Here is a 15,418-nt window from a genome sequence, read left to right as displayed (position 1 = left end):
ACCAACACTTATTAACACTCTTAATTTATTACACATTTAGTGATTGTAAATCTCACAGCATTATGTTTTTATTCTGTGTTTCTCAGATTGCAAATGATGTTATACAGTGTTTTATAGGCCATTTATAATTTCTCTTTTGTCAAATATCTGTTCATATTATTGGGCCATTTTTATAAACAATTTTTATTTTTCCTTATTGATTTGTAGGAGTTCTTTATATATCTCTGGTACTATTTTCTTGCCAGTTGTATGACTTGCCTTTCTCTTCTTTAAGTTTGTAAGTTGCCTTTTAATTTCTTTATGGTGTCTTGTGATAAATATAAGTTCTCAATTTTTATGTATCAGACTTATCAGTCTTTTTCTTTGTGACCATTGCTTTTCTTATATGCTAAAAATGTGTTTGCTAACCTGAGATCATAAAGGATAGTATCCCTTACAATTTTTAAAAGTGTGGCCTTTCAAATGGAAACTTCACTAATAGATTTGCAACAGATTTTATATGGTATAACATAGGGATACCTTCCCCCCTCCATATAAACAGTCAGTTATCAGAGAACTATTTCTTAAATAGCCCATTCTTTTCCTTCTGATCTTCAATGGTTAATTCTTTCATATATCAGGTTTTCATATGCAAAAATCTGTTTCTGGATTCTCTATTTCATTCCATTGGTCTATGATCCTATCCAATCTTAATTAATGTGGCTTTATAAACTTTTAAGATTTTTGAATGGGGTGCAAGTTTCCCTCCCCAACTTATTTTTAGGATCATCTTGGCTAGTCTTAAACATTTGCTTTGCCAAGGTTTACAAATATACATTTGCTCATGTTACAGTTATTCTAAAAGTTAACAGTGCTTCTGAAGTCAGGTATTTTCAAAGATCAGAAAGATGCCTGCCTAAATTTACTGGCATCATTGTCTCTACTCTGTGAGATGAGGCATAGGATTAACATAATTTTTGTTTGTTTTGCTTTAAAAACAAACTTTTTTGGGATGTTATCATTTCATGGAATAGGCAGTATAGCATTGTGATAAAAAGTGTGGAGGAGGGGAAATTTTCAAATCTTTTTCCTCTTAATTCTTCTGGCTGGTCTAAAAATTAAATTGACATGAGACATTAACAGGAGATAACCAAATTTATTATGTATGTACATTTGGGGTTCCATATGAATATGGGACAGAGGACAACTTGAGCAATTGAGGCTTATACTAGTATGTCATCTTGAGCTAAGGAGAAAGGAGGTTAGTGGTTGGGACTTCAAAGAGAAGGTAGGCAATTCACAGGTAGATAAGAAGGAGCAAACATGTGGTAAACAATTCTTGCTATTCTAGCTAGACACAGAGAGGAGTCTAAGAAACAGACTTTTCTAGGTTCCTCCCTGTCTGCCACACTTAGATCATATTTAAGAATGGGCTATTTAATAAGGTGTTCTTCCTTCCTAGAGCAGGTTTTTCTAGGCGAGTGATTTGGGGTGATCAGGCAGGCAGGCAGAGGGGTTAGGGGTTATCAGGCAGGCAGAGTAGTTAGGGGCGGTCAGGCAGGCAGATGAGCAGTTAGGGGTGATCAGGCAGGCAGGCAGAGGCAGTTAGGGGAGATCAGGCAGGCAGGTGAGCAGTTAGGGGTGATCAGGCAGGCAGGCAAGTGGTTAGGAGCCAGTGGTCTGGGATTGGGAAAGGGATGTCCGAATGCTGGTTTAGGCCTGATTCCTGTGGAGATCCCCTGAGGAGTCCAGGACTGCGAGGGGGTGCAGGCTGGGCTGAGGGACCCCCCCACCCCCGTGCATGAATTTCATGCACTGGGCCTCTACTATAAATATAAATTCTTTGGTTAATCTCTTCCCACCCCCCCCACCCCCTTTCCTCTGAAATACCTCAGTCTGTTGTATGTTTCAATGTCTCTGGATCTGTTTTGTTTATCAGATTATTTTATTCATTAAATTCCACAAATAAATGAGATCATGTGATACTCATCTTTCTTTGACTGGCTTATTTTACTTAGCATAATACTATCCAAGTGCCTCCATGCTGTCTCAAAGGGTAAGAGATCCTTCCTTTTTATAGTTGCATAGTATTCTGTTGTATAAATATACCACAGTTTTTTAATCTATTCATCTACTGATAGGCACTTGGACTGTTTCCAGATCTTAACTATTGTAAATAGTGCTGCTATGAACATAGGGGTGCATATATGCTTTCTGATTGGTGTTTCAGGCTTCTTAGGATATATTCCTAGGAGTGGGATCACTGGGTCAAATGGAAGTTCCATTTTCAATTTTTTGAGGAAATTCCACACTGATTTCCACAGTGGTTGTACCACTCTACACTTCCATCAGCAGTGTACTAGCGTTTCTTTTCTCTATATTCTCACCAGCACTTGCTTGTTGATTTATTAATGGAAGCCATTCTGGCAGGTGTGAGGTGGTATGTCATTGTATTAATTTGCACCTATCTGATAATTAATGACTTTGAGCATTTTTTCATATTTCTCTCGGCTATTTGTATGTCCTCTTTGGAGAAGTTTCTATTTAGATAAAGGGCCATTTAGATATTTTTAACATTATTCGCAGGCCATACAAAATTATCAGCTTAAAAATTAGCCTGCTATATTTGGTCAAACATTTAATTAACTCACCCCAAATGCTTTGGAGGGGCCAGATCAAATGATTTTGTGGGCCTTATACAGCCCACGGGACAGATGGTCCCCACCTCTGATTTGGATCCTCTGCCCAATTATTTTTATTTTATTATTATTTAAAAAAATATTTTTATTGATTTCAGAGAGGAAGGGAAAGGGTGAGAGGGACAGAAACATCAGTGATGAGAGACAATCATCAATTGGCTGCCTCTTGCATGCCTCTTACTGGGGATCAAACTTGAAACCTGAGCATGTGCCCTGACCAGGAATCGAACCATGACCTCCAGGTTCATGGGTAGATGCTCAACCACTAGCCACAATGGCTGGGCTCCTCTGTTCATTTTTAGTTGGGTTGTTTGCCTTCTTTTTTTTTTTTTTTTGAGTTGTATGAATACTTTATATATTTTGAAAATTACCCCTTATCAGTTATATCATTGGCAAATATGTTCTCCCATACAATAGGTTCCCTTTTCGTTTTGATGCTGGTTTCTTTGCTGTGCAGAACCTTTTTAGTTTGCTGTAGTCCCATTTGCTTCCCCCACCTTTGTTTCTCTTGCCCTAGGTGAGGTATCTGTGAAAATTCTGCTATGTGAGATGTCTGATATTTTGCTGCCTACATTATCTTCATGGATTTTTATGGTTTCACACCTTACATTTAAGTCTTTTAACTATTTTGAGTATATTATTGTGTATGGTATAAGTTGGTGGACTAGTTTCATTTTTTTGCAAGTACCTGTCCAATTTTCCCAACACCATTTATTAAAGAGACTGTCTTTACACCATTGCCTCCATTGTCAGGTATTAATTGAGCATAATGGTTTGGGTTGATTTCTGTGTTTTTTTGTTCTGATCCATTGATCTATACGCATGTTCTTGTGCCAATACCAGGCTGCTTTGGTTACAGTGGCTTTGTAGCATAACTTGATATCTGGTATTGTGATCCCTCTAATTTTGTTCTTCTTTCTCAAGATTGCTGCAGCTATTTGGTGCCTTTTTAGTTCTATATGAACTTTTGGAGTATTTGTTCTAAATCTGTGAAATATGCCATTGGTATTTTAATAGGGATTGCATCGAATCTATAGATTGCTTTGGGTAGTATGGCCATTTCAATGGTGTTAATTCTACCAAACCATGAACACAATATATTCTTCCATTTGTTTATATCTTCTTCTATCACTATTTTCAATATCCTGTAATTTTCTGAGTAGAGGTCTTTTACCTCCTTAGTTAGGTTTATTTCATAGTATCTTAACTTTTTGTTGCAATGGTCAATGGAATTGTTTTTTTTAGTCTCTCTTTCTAAGAGATCATTTTCTCTATATATAAAACCCTAAGCGACCAGGTGACCATTCGACTGGTTGACTGTTCAACCAGTTGCTATGATGTGCACTGACCACCAGGGGGCAGACGCTCAATGCAGGAGCTCCCCCCTGGTGGTCAGTGCGCTCCCACAGTGGGAGCGCCACTCAGCTGACCAACAGGCGCCAGAAGCTGGGCTCATGACTGGCGAGCTGCTGTGGTGGTGCGAGCCTCTCCCACCTCAACGGCAGCACTACTGAACAGCTGCGGCAGCAGGTATAGTGAGTCTGGGATGAGCGGGAGCAGCGCAGCACCCAGCCCAGGCTCTGGCTCCTCCCCAGCCGCCTGCTGCTTCATGCACTACTACATCCCTTGGGGGATGTTGGACTACAGTTTTGGCCAGATCAACGCAGGCCAAGCCTGAAACCAGCAGTCCGACATCCCCCAAGGATCCTGGATTGCAAGAGGGTGCATGCCAGGCAGAGGGACCCCAATGGTACATGAATCCATGCACTAGGCCTCTAGTTGGTGTATAAAAATGCCATCAATTTCTGGGTGTTAATTTGTATCCTGCTCCATTGCAGAATTCATTTATTAAATCTAATAGTTTTTGGTGGAGACTTTAGGGTTTTCCATGTCATCTGCAAATAATGACAGTTTTACTTCCTCCTTTCCATTTTGGATGCCTGTTGTTGTTGTTCTTCTTGTCTGATTGCTGTGGCTAAGACTTCCAGTACTATGTTGAATAATAGTGGTGAAAGAGGACATCCCTGTCTTGTTCCTGTTCTTAACTGGAATGCTTTTAGTTTTTTCCCATTGAGTATGATGTTGGCTGTAAGTTTGTCATATATAGTCTTTATTATGTGGAAATATGATCCCTCTATTCCGACTTTGGTGACAGTTTTTATAAAAAATGGATGTTGGATTTTGTCAAATGATTTTTCTTCATCTATTGATATGATCATGTGGTTTTTGTCTTTCAATTTGTATATGTGATGTATCACATGTATTGATTTGTGAATATTCTACCAGCCTTGCATCCCCTTAATAAATCCCACTTGGTCATAGTGTATGATCTTTTTAATATATTGCTGGATCCAATTTGCTAACATTTTGTTGAGGATTTTAGCATCTGTTTGTCAGGGATATTGGCCTGTAATTCTCTTTCTTTGTATTGTTTTTATATAGTTTTGGGAATAGGATAATACTGGCCTCGTAAAAAGAGCTTGAAAGTGTTCCTTCTTCTTGGATTTCTTGGAATAGTTTTAGAAGGATAGGTGTTAGGTCTTCTTTGATTGTTTGGTAAAACTCCCCTGTGAAGCTATCCAGACCAGGGATTTTGTTTGCTGGGAGTTTTTTTTTTCTTTTTCTGCTTCAATTTCCTCAGTAGTTATTGGCCTATTCATGTTTTTCTGATTCTTCCTGATTGAGTTTTGGAAGATTGTATTTTTCTACTAATTTGTCTATTTCACCCAGCTTGTCCAGTTTGTTCACATATAGTTGTTCATAGTATTTTCTTACAATCCTTCATATTTCTGTGGTGTCAGTTGTTACCTCACCTCATTTGCTTCTAATTTTATTTATTTGGGTTCTCTCTCTTTGTTTCTGATGAGTCTGGCTAAAGGTTTATCAATCTTTTCAAAGAACCAGCTCCTGATTTCATTGATCTTTTGTATTGTTTTTTTTTAGTTTTTATGTCATTTACTTACACTCTGATCTTTATTATTTCCTTCCTTCTGACTTTGGGCTTTTCTTGTTATCTTTCTAATTCTTTTAATTGTAATGTTAGTTTATTAGAACTTTTTATTATTTCTTGAGGTAGGCATGTAATGCTACGAACGTCCCTCTGGGACTTTTTTCCTGTGTCCCATAGATTTGGGGTTGTTGTGTATTCATTTTAATTTTCTCTTAAAAGTTTTTTTTTAATTTCTTCATTGATTTCATTGGCAAACCATTCATTCTTTAATAACAATACTATTTAGACTAAATGTGATTGTATGTTTTTGAGTGTTTTGTGGTTAATTTCTTCTTTTATGCCATTGGGATCTGAGAATATGCTTGATATGATTTTAATCTTCTTGATCTTGTAGAGACTTATTTTGTGTCCTAATATGTGGTGTATCTTTGAGAATATCCCTTGTGCACCTGAGAAGAATATACTAGATTCTACAGGTTTTAGGTGGAATGTTCTGTAAATGTCAATTAAATCCATCTGATTTAGTGTGTTGTTTAAGGTATCTGTTTCCTTATTAATTCTTTTCCCTGTGAAATCTATCCAGTGATGTCAGTGGGATGTTAAGGTCCCCAACTATGACTAGATTAAAGTCCTCTATGACCTTTTTAAATATATTTAGGTGCTCTTAAATTGGGTGCATCTATGTTTACCAGGTTTATATCCTCTTGTTGGATCGACCCCTTTGGTACTATGTAGTGTCCTTTTTTGTCTCTTGTCATGTCCTTTGATTTGAAGTCTATTTTTTCAGATATAAGTACCCCTGTTTTTAAAAATTACATATATTTTTATTGATTTCAGAGAGGAAGGGAAAGGGAGAGAGATGGAAACATCAATGATGAGAGAGAATCATTGATTGGCTGCCTCCTGCATGCACCCCACTGGAGATCAAGGCCACAGCCTGGGCATGTGCCCTGACTGGGAATAGAACTGTGATCTCCTCATTCATAGGTCAACGTTCATGCAACCACTGAGTTATGCCAACTGGGCACCCCTGCTTTTATTTTCATTTCCATTTGCCTGGAAAATTTTTTTCATTTCTTTACTTTCATTCTGTGTGAATCTTTTGTTCTGAGGTGGGTCTCTTGTAGACAGTATATATGTGGGTCATGTTTTCATATCCATTCAGCTACCCTATGTCTTTTGACTGGAGCATTTAATCCATTTACATTTAAGATTATTATTGATAGGTACTTATTTATTGCCATTTTTATTCTTTATTTCTATGTTTCGCTCTCTATATATTTCTTATTTTTACAGCAGTCCTTTTAACATTCTTGCAATTCTGGTTTGGTGGTAATAAACTCCTTTTGTCTTTTTTTTTTTCTGGGAAGCTCTTTATTTTACCATCTCTTTTGAATGATATCCTTCCTGGACAGAGTAGTCTTGGTTTCAGATCCTTGCTTTTCTTACCTTGAATACTTCATGCCATTCCCTTCTGGCCTGTAGTGTTTCTGTTGAGAAGTCAGCTGACAGTCTTATGGGAGCTCCCTTTTAGGTCACTGATTTTCTTTCTCTTATGCCCTTAAGATTCTTTCTTTGTCCTTAACATTTGCTGTTTTACTTATGATATATCTTAAGGTGGATCTCTTTATATTCCTCTTGATGGTACCCTCTGTCCTTCATGAACATGTGTGGCTCTTCCCTTCACTAGCTTCAGGAAGTTTTCTGTCATTATTTCTTTCAATAGGTCCTTTGTTCTTGTTTACTTTCTTTTCCCTCTGGAACCCCTATGATGTGGATGTTGTTTTGTTTCATGTCCCAAATTTCCCTTAAACTGTCTTCATGCTTTTTAAGTATTTTTTTTCTTTTTTTTTTTTAATATATTTTATTGATTTTTTACAGAGAGGAAGAGAGAGGGATAGAGAGTTAGAAACATCAATCAGCTGCCTCTTGCACACCCCCTACTGGGGATGTGCCTGCAACCAAGGTACATGCCCTTGACCGGAATCAAACCTGGGACCCTTGAGTCCGCAGGCCGATGCTCTATCCACTGAGCCAAACCGGTTTCGGCTTAAGTATTTTTTTTCTTTTTGTTGCTCTGATTGAGTGTTTTTTTAATCCTTATTTTCTAATTTACTTATTCAATCCTCTGCTTCATTGAGCCTGCTTTTAATTCCTTCCAGCATATTCTTGATATCAGCTATAGTATTCTTCATTTCTGCCTGGTTCTTATTATATCTATAACTTTTTTCATGCTAATGTAGCTTTCATGAAGTTCCTGGTAGTGTCCACTGAGTTCCTAGAAGTTCCCATTAGGTTTCTTATAGTTCTCATTAAGTTCCTTGAGCATCTTTATAACCATTACTCTGAACTCTATGTTTGATAACTTGCTTAGCTTCATCTCATCTAAGTCTTTTTTTGGTGATTCCTCCTTTTTTTTATTTTGGGTGTTATTTATCTTCCAATTTTAATTGTATGTTTGTGTCTGTATCTATGTGTTAGATATATTTGCTATGCCTCCTACTCTTGTGGGATGGTCTTTTGTAGTGAATGTCCTGTGGGACTCAGAGATGTATTTTCCTTGTGCTTCTGAGCTATATACTCTAGGTGTGTCCTTTTTGTGGGTTATTTGAACTCTCCTGATGTGATTGGGTCTAGATTGTTGTCCCATTTGTGGGAGGACCATCATCTCATGCTGGCTAACTGTGAGACTCAGCCACTACCATGTTGTGTGAACTGTTGTATGGGTGCTGACAGAGAAAAAAAACTACAGTAAACAAGCAGTAACATACAAAATATCTTGATAACCACAATGAACACAACCCAAGAGAAAAGAGAATTAGGAAAGAGAAGAGAGAGCACAAATACTAAAGTAAAAAAGAGAGAAAAGGATAATGTTGATAACAGTAAAATAGTTAAAAAATAAAGAGGTTACTAGGATATAAAAGGGGCAGAAATATATTCTGAAAGGAATGCAGGGAGAGCAATAAATAAGAGTAGTGAATAAGAATAGAAAAATGGTATTAAAAAAAGACAAGAAGACAGAAAAAGAAAGAAAAAAAAGTTATGCGAAGGTAACAATAAGAGAAAGGTAAAGCAAAAGAAATCATGGGAAATAAAATGATAAAAAGGAGGGAAAAAAGATAGAGTAAGAAGGAGGCCAATAAGACATATGGGTGAAACAAGAGAGAAAAGTAATAAATTTAATAATTATAATAACATCAAAGCAATAAAGCAGAGAATATCAAGAAAATAGTGAAAAAAGAACAACAACAACAAAAAACACAAGCAAAACAATACCAACAAATAAAGGAAAAAGGGGAAAAAACATTTTTTTAAAGCCAGCTAAGTGAAGTTCATCTGGGTAGCTCATGATGTCCAAGGGTCACTGTTTTGTATGTTCATTTCAGGCCTCCAGGGAGGTACTTTTGTGTTAGCCGGTGTCAGGAGCTGTCCAAGTTTGGCTCTTAGTGTTTCTTTTTCTTTTTTTTTTCCAGAGAGGAAGGGAGAGGGAGAGATAGAAACATCAATGATGAGAGAGAATCATTGATTGACTGCCTCTTGTACACCCCCTACTTGGGATCAGGCCTGCAACCTGGCATGTGCCCTGACAGGGAATCGAACCATGACATCCTAGTTCATAGGTCAATGCTCAACCACTGAACCACACCAGCCAGGCTCTCACTGTCCTTTTGTAGCTGCCTGGTCTGAGGCTCTCTGCAAAGTGCCTCCACTTTTCAGCTATTCTGCCTCCCTGCTGTGGTTGCCCGGTCTTTCTCCAGTGTCTTCCGAAAAGAGTCTTTAGGATGGAGGCAGGCTCATGTAACAAGGGTAGTGGGACCCTTAATTAGAGATTTAGCCATCAGGCACTCACTGAGGGAAAATTAATCTCTGCTTCAAAGCCAACTCCTCAGTCTCTACCATATCCTCTAAATCTAGTTCCCCTTAAAATGGCCTGATATAGATTCAGATTGGATTCTGCTGCCTTTTCTGTATGGGCAGTTTTAGCTGGCCTGGGTTCAGTGGGATTGATCAAAAGAGACTCCAGTGAGCACACTGCCTGCCCAGCCCCCAGGAGGGGTGTTAAGTATTTATTCCTGGTCCCAAATAATAGTCCCTGATAGACTTACTCTTGGAATGTCCTCCTCTGAGCTGTTCTCCCTTCCACCAAGGAACTGTGCCCAGCTGGGGTAGCTGGGACTTCAGAGAGTTGATCCAGCCCCTTCCCTGTTGGGGTGGTGCTCCTAGTCTGCAAGCAAGGTAGACATGCTCCACCCTTCTTTTCCCAGTTCTTGCTGTCCAAACTCCCAGGGAGTGCAACTCAGCCTCTCCACAATGCATACACAAAGCCCAGCTCTCACTGGTCTGTCTCTTCAATATAAGCTTTCCTGGTGGATGCTGTGGAGTGCCCTCCATACTTCAAAAACATACAGAGAAACAAACAAGCAGAAAATGTGCTTTGCGAGGACCTGGTGTCCTTGTGCTTCTGGTCCTAGCAGGAGGGATTACTAAGTCAGCCCCATGCTGGTGTACCACACAGCTGATTTCAGTAAAGCTGGGACCGAGATTCCCAGATCTGCTCGTGATCCCAGGGGGGTGGGGTGGGGGCAATGGGAGGATAAGGACACATATGTAATACCTCAATCGATAAAGAAAAAAAATTATTAAAAAAAAAATCCCCGCTCTGCACTGCCGGCAGCTCCAGTATCTCTGGTGGCAGGAGGGCCCTCTTCCTCTTCCCCTTCCCTTCATTACACAGTTTAGATGCTTTCTGGAGCTCTGTACAACTCCTTACAGGAAAGCAGAGGGTCCCTTTAGGCCACTGCTGGGTGCCGCCCACTGGACCCTTTTTATTCTGGAGCCAGACACCATGGCACAGCCTTTCAAGCAGTCAGAGCCCAGAGTGAATCTCTCCTGCTGGGGCTATAGCCATTAGGCACATTTTTTCACTGGGAAGGTAAGGACCCCACCTCACAGGCAGACTGTTTTCCTGGATCCCTCTGCTCCATGCTGCCCGGGCTGTCCTTTCCATCTCCACTGCTCAGGGTTTGAGATCCCTGCATTTTGATGCCCCATTCCCAAGGGAAGAGAGCTTTGTAAGCACTATCCCTCATTCTTGTAGCCACACTCGGGCTTCAGGAGGGATTCCCCCTTCCTGTGACCCCTCCTCTCTTACTAGTCTCTACATTGTTTCTTCAGTGCTCCTTAGAATATTTCCAATCAGCTTTACTTCTCTTGTTTTTCCAAGCTGACTATGCAGTATTTTAGTTGTAAATCCAGTCTGTGGCTGGGAACAAGGGCACTCAGCCTTTTGTTAGAGAGCAGCATATTTGCCTCCTTCACCATCTTTGCTTTATCCAGTTGTCTCTCATTGGGCATTTAGGTTGCTTCCATATCTCTGGTATTGTAAATAATGCTGCCGTGAACATAGGGGTGCATATATCTTTTCGAATTAGTGTTTTGGGCTTCTTCAGACAAATAACCAGAATTGGGATTGTTGTGTCATAAGGTAGTTATATTTTTAAGATTTTAAAAATATTTTTTATTGATTTCAGAGAGGAAGGGAGAGGGAGAGAGAGACAGAAACATCAATGATGAGAGAGAATCATTGGTTGGCTACCTCCTGCCCGCCCTCTACTAAGGATCAAGCCTGCAACCTGGACATGTGCCCTGACCTGGAATTGAACCCTGACCTCCTGGTTCATAGGTCGATACTCAACCACTGAGACACACTGGCCGGGCTATTTTTAATTTTTTACAGACACTCCATATTGGTTTCCATAGTGGCTGTACCAATTTGCTATCACACCAATAGTACACAAGGGTTCCCTTTTTTCCACATCCTCACCAATACTTTTTGTTTGTTGGGTTATTTATGATATTTATTCTGACAGTTGTGAAATAATTTCATTTATATGTGGGATCTAAAAAAATAACTGGTAGATACAGAGGACAAACTGATGGTTTCCAGATGCGAGGGTGGTTGGGGAGGCTTGGTAAAAGGAGGAAGGGATTAAGAAATACAAATTGGCAATTATAAAATAGTCACAGGGATATAAAGTGCAGCATAGAGAATGTAGTCAATAACATTGTAATAACTATGTATGGTGCTAGGTGTGTATTAGATTTATTGGTGGATCACTTTAAAAGTGATATAAGATCTAACCACTATGCTGTATATTATCAAATGTCAACTGTAATTGAAAAAAAACTACCACTTAGAAGTTCAGGAAAAGGAGACTTCATAATGAACATGAGATTAATTAAATATAGGAACAAGTTAGACTTTTGAAAAGAAGACTTAAGAAGCAAAGTGAATAAAGGCACAGGGGTAGAAATGAATGTTATTTATTGGGAATCATTTGGCTAATTGTGACTTTAATAAAATATGTTAAGATCAACTTGTTTGACTATAACTGTAGAATATTAAGAGTATCAAGACATAGGAAGATAATGGTCTAGTATTACTTGTACTGGTGTCAGGTAGAGAGAGACGTCTCCTTCCTGGACTTCAAAAATTTGTTTGAAGGGAGTTACTTTTCCCTTGTCAAATTTTCATACTAGCAGGGTTATCATCAGCAGTGAAAATTTAACATGCCCTGGACTTATGAAATTTTGGATATAATTCCTTGCCTTCTTCCTCCTTTTCCATATTTTATGGGACATTTTTCATTTTAAGTACTAATGTCATGTTCAAGGTTGTATATTACCTGCCCACACTGCCTGCTATCTTTGATAATGTGTGCTTGGATGGAACTGTTTACATTCTACCTTTTCCCCTAAAGCTCTATAATCAATGTATAATGACACAGCCTGTGGAATTATACAATGGGAGCTGACTTTGGCTCAGAGAGTGCTGGAAAATGAGAGACAAATGTTCTAAAGCTAAAATGCTAATGGATGCAAAACAGACAAATAAATAAACAAATACTAGACCTTAAAGTCTTAGTCTTTTCCACATTTATCTAGACCTAAGTTTATGGTGGTAGTGGGTGGGTATATAAGTGACAGTGGGGTTGAGAGAGGATAGGGAGGGTTTTAACCTAATGATGCAAATAACTTCTCTTTATTGACAACCAGCTTTTTGCTGATGAGTGCCAGAAGAGTGAATAAGCATTTCTAAAGCAGAGGCACTGCTCAGTGTATTTAGTCATTAGTCATTATTTAATTAGTCTTGATAATGGGCCTTCATTTTAGAGATATTTTAATGGTCTTGATATTGAATGACCTTGGTATGGCAAAGATGTTTGTCCTTGTGTGTGTATGTATGTGTAAAATGCAAATAATGGAAGTGACTTTGGAGTTGGGCCAAAAAAATCTTAGCATCAAGCTAAGGTTACTTTAAATCTTCTTGCTTTGCAGGTCAGATGGAAAGATGCCTGAGACAAGCAATACATTTTTTCCCCTCTGCCACTTTGGGAGGACAAATTAGCCAATGAATCACTTCTTGTTTGTTCAGATAGACCCATCATTTGATTTGCTTTGAGGATCTAAAGTTTAATTTTGATAAGGAAGTGATTTGTAGGAATAAAATGTTCAAATTTCAGAACACTGGTGAGCCACAGGGCCAGAGGAGTCATTTTCACCTCACACATTGCTTAGAGGAGTACCTTGGAGCTATGTTAACTTGTTTCCTGGTGGAATAATTTCTGCAAGCAGAATGGTCTCCATGGGCACAGGGTGGTGGAGACTTGGATCTCTAATCCTTTCTTGGAAAAGTTGGTGTTTGATAGCCTTAACACAGGACTGATAATTGCTGTTTGCTATCCTAGGTGTCTAACCAGTTTTTGCTAGCTCTGTGCAATGAGGTTTTGGCTGTTTGGGGAATGAATATGTGTGTTGCTTTCCTTCTTCACTCTGGAGGTTTTGAGATTTGGTATGATTTACTAGTAAAATAGACCCTTTTACATGTTCCACTTCTAGGTCCATTTTCAATCATGAAATGCATTTCTGGCCTTCAGTGTTACTTGTTGCAAGTTAAGGGAATATGTATAGTCTGACAAACCTTTTGTGAAGTATTTAATGTAAGATAAGGAACTGATTCAGCCAATGTGCCTATGAGACAGCTGACAGGTAGCTATTACATATCTACTAAGTATTAGAAACTGTGGGGTAAAAGTGAAGATGTAAACTTTTTACAAAATTTATTGTTTTTGTTGTTGGTGGTGGTTTCTATATTGGTGAGTACAAAGTACATTTAGATTGCAGTTCTGCCTCTATACTTTCTGAACAGTGTATCTTTGGTTAAGTCTTACTCTCAGTTAACTGTAAAAAGAGATAATACCTTGATTTTGATCTTCCTCACATATAGGATTATTGTAAGTGTAGCTAATGGTCCCAGTTTGATTCTAAGATGATATTACCCTACCAATTGGATATGCCTGGGTACATTTGGAAGGTCTATGATGCAGATTTGCCCGGAGTCAGTTATAAAAAGTCTCTTGGAAAAGAACTTTTAAGCAAAAATGGATTCAGACTCATGAACTTGCCATAGGCGTGGTACTAGGAAGCCATGGTAAAAGGAATAGCTAAGTCTTATTAAAGATAATAAGATTTCAAAGCAAAAAGATAATTGAAACATTTGGGTCTAAGCAACAGACCAGAACAGCCTATATTGGGGTTTTAGGGAAATGTATGAGATGAAAATCACCTTTGGGAAGGATAAGCAAACAGCTATGACAAGAGAGGAAATAACAGGTATTGGAGAACTGCTATCCAGGGCCATTCTAACCATCAAGAGAGGTAGCATCCATTACCTATTACTAGACTCTTAGTTTTACCCACTGGATGGTTCACTAGTTTCCCATTTTTCTCTTCAAGGTGTAGATGGTAATTCAGATACCTTGATATAAATAAGATTTGGGCAAAAGAAATGGATAGATATTTACAAATTACTAAATTAAATGGGCTTACTTTAATCCACTCCTTCCTAGATGTTATGTTCAGGGTATAGGGACAGAATGGCGACTGGTTAATCAAGGTTCAGCTAAACTCTGAGGTTATGGAGCAGAGAGAAGTGGAGACGATAAAGATTCCACCTATATTTAGCTATCCTCTCTACTGTGCTCTTTCTAGAGGTATCATAAGACCAAGGAGCTCTCTGGCTTAATCCACAGGCTGAGACCTCATGATCTTGAATGAGATAGCCTCATCTTCTGTCCTTGAATCAGAATGACCTTTGAGAAGGTGGTGGTGAGATATGGTAATTTTACTGTAGTCTTGTTAATGTGGTGGGCCTGGGAACTTGAGCTAATCAGGTAGGGGTCCTCAGTATGGCATATGTAACATGGGCAGGAGATTCTCTGGGGAAAAGAAGTTGTCTCTTTCTCTTAGGGTAGCTGAGGTACCTGAGAACAGGCTTTGATTTCAAAGGTTAGGATAAATGTGAGGAGACAAATAAGTAAGCATGTAATCAGAGAGGACCTTACAGGAAGGTTGACCTTTCTAGGGATAAACCCAATGAGCACCTGTAGTTCTGGCATAATTATTAAGAGCATCTCTTTTCACTCCTTAAATTCTCCTGGTTTGGATGGCAAATTATATGGCAACAAGTTTGGGTGACTTTTTTTTGTCTTTTCCCCCCTTTTATTGAATTTATTGGGGTGATATTGGTTAACAAAATTATACAGATTGCAGGTGCACAATTCTACAACACATCATCTGTACACTGTATTGTGTGTGCACCACCCCAAGTCAAGTCTCCATCTAACACTATTTATCCCCCCATACTCTCCTTCATCTTCCCTCACCCTGGCAATCGCCACACTATTTTACATGTTCATGAGTGTCCTCTCTCTCTCTCTCTCTCTCT

This window comes from Eptesicus fuscus, chromosome 1 (genome assembly GCF_027574615.1).
Source record: "Eptesicus fuscus isolate TK198812 chromosome 1, DD_ASM_mEF_20220401, whole genome shotgun sequence".
Taxonomy (NCBI): domain Eukaryota; kingdom Metazoa; phylum Chordata; class Mammalia; order Chiroptera; family Vespertilionidae; genus Eptesicus; species Eptesicus fuscus.
The sequence above is the reverse complement of the archived record's forward strand: the minus strand, read 5'-3'. Positions refer to the sequence as shown.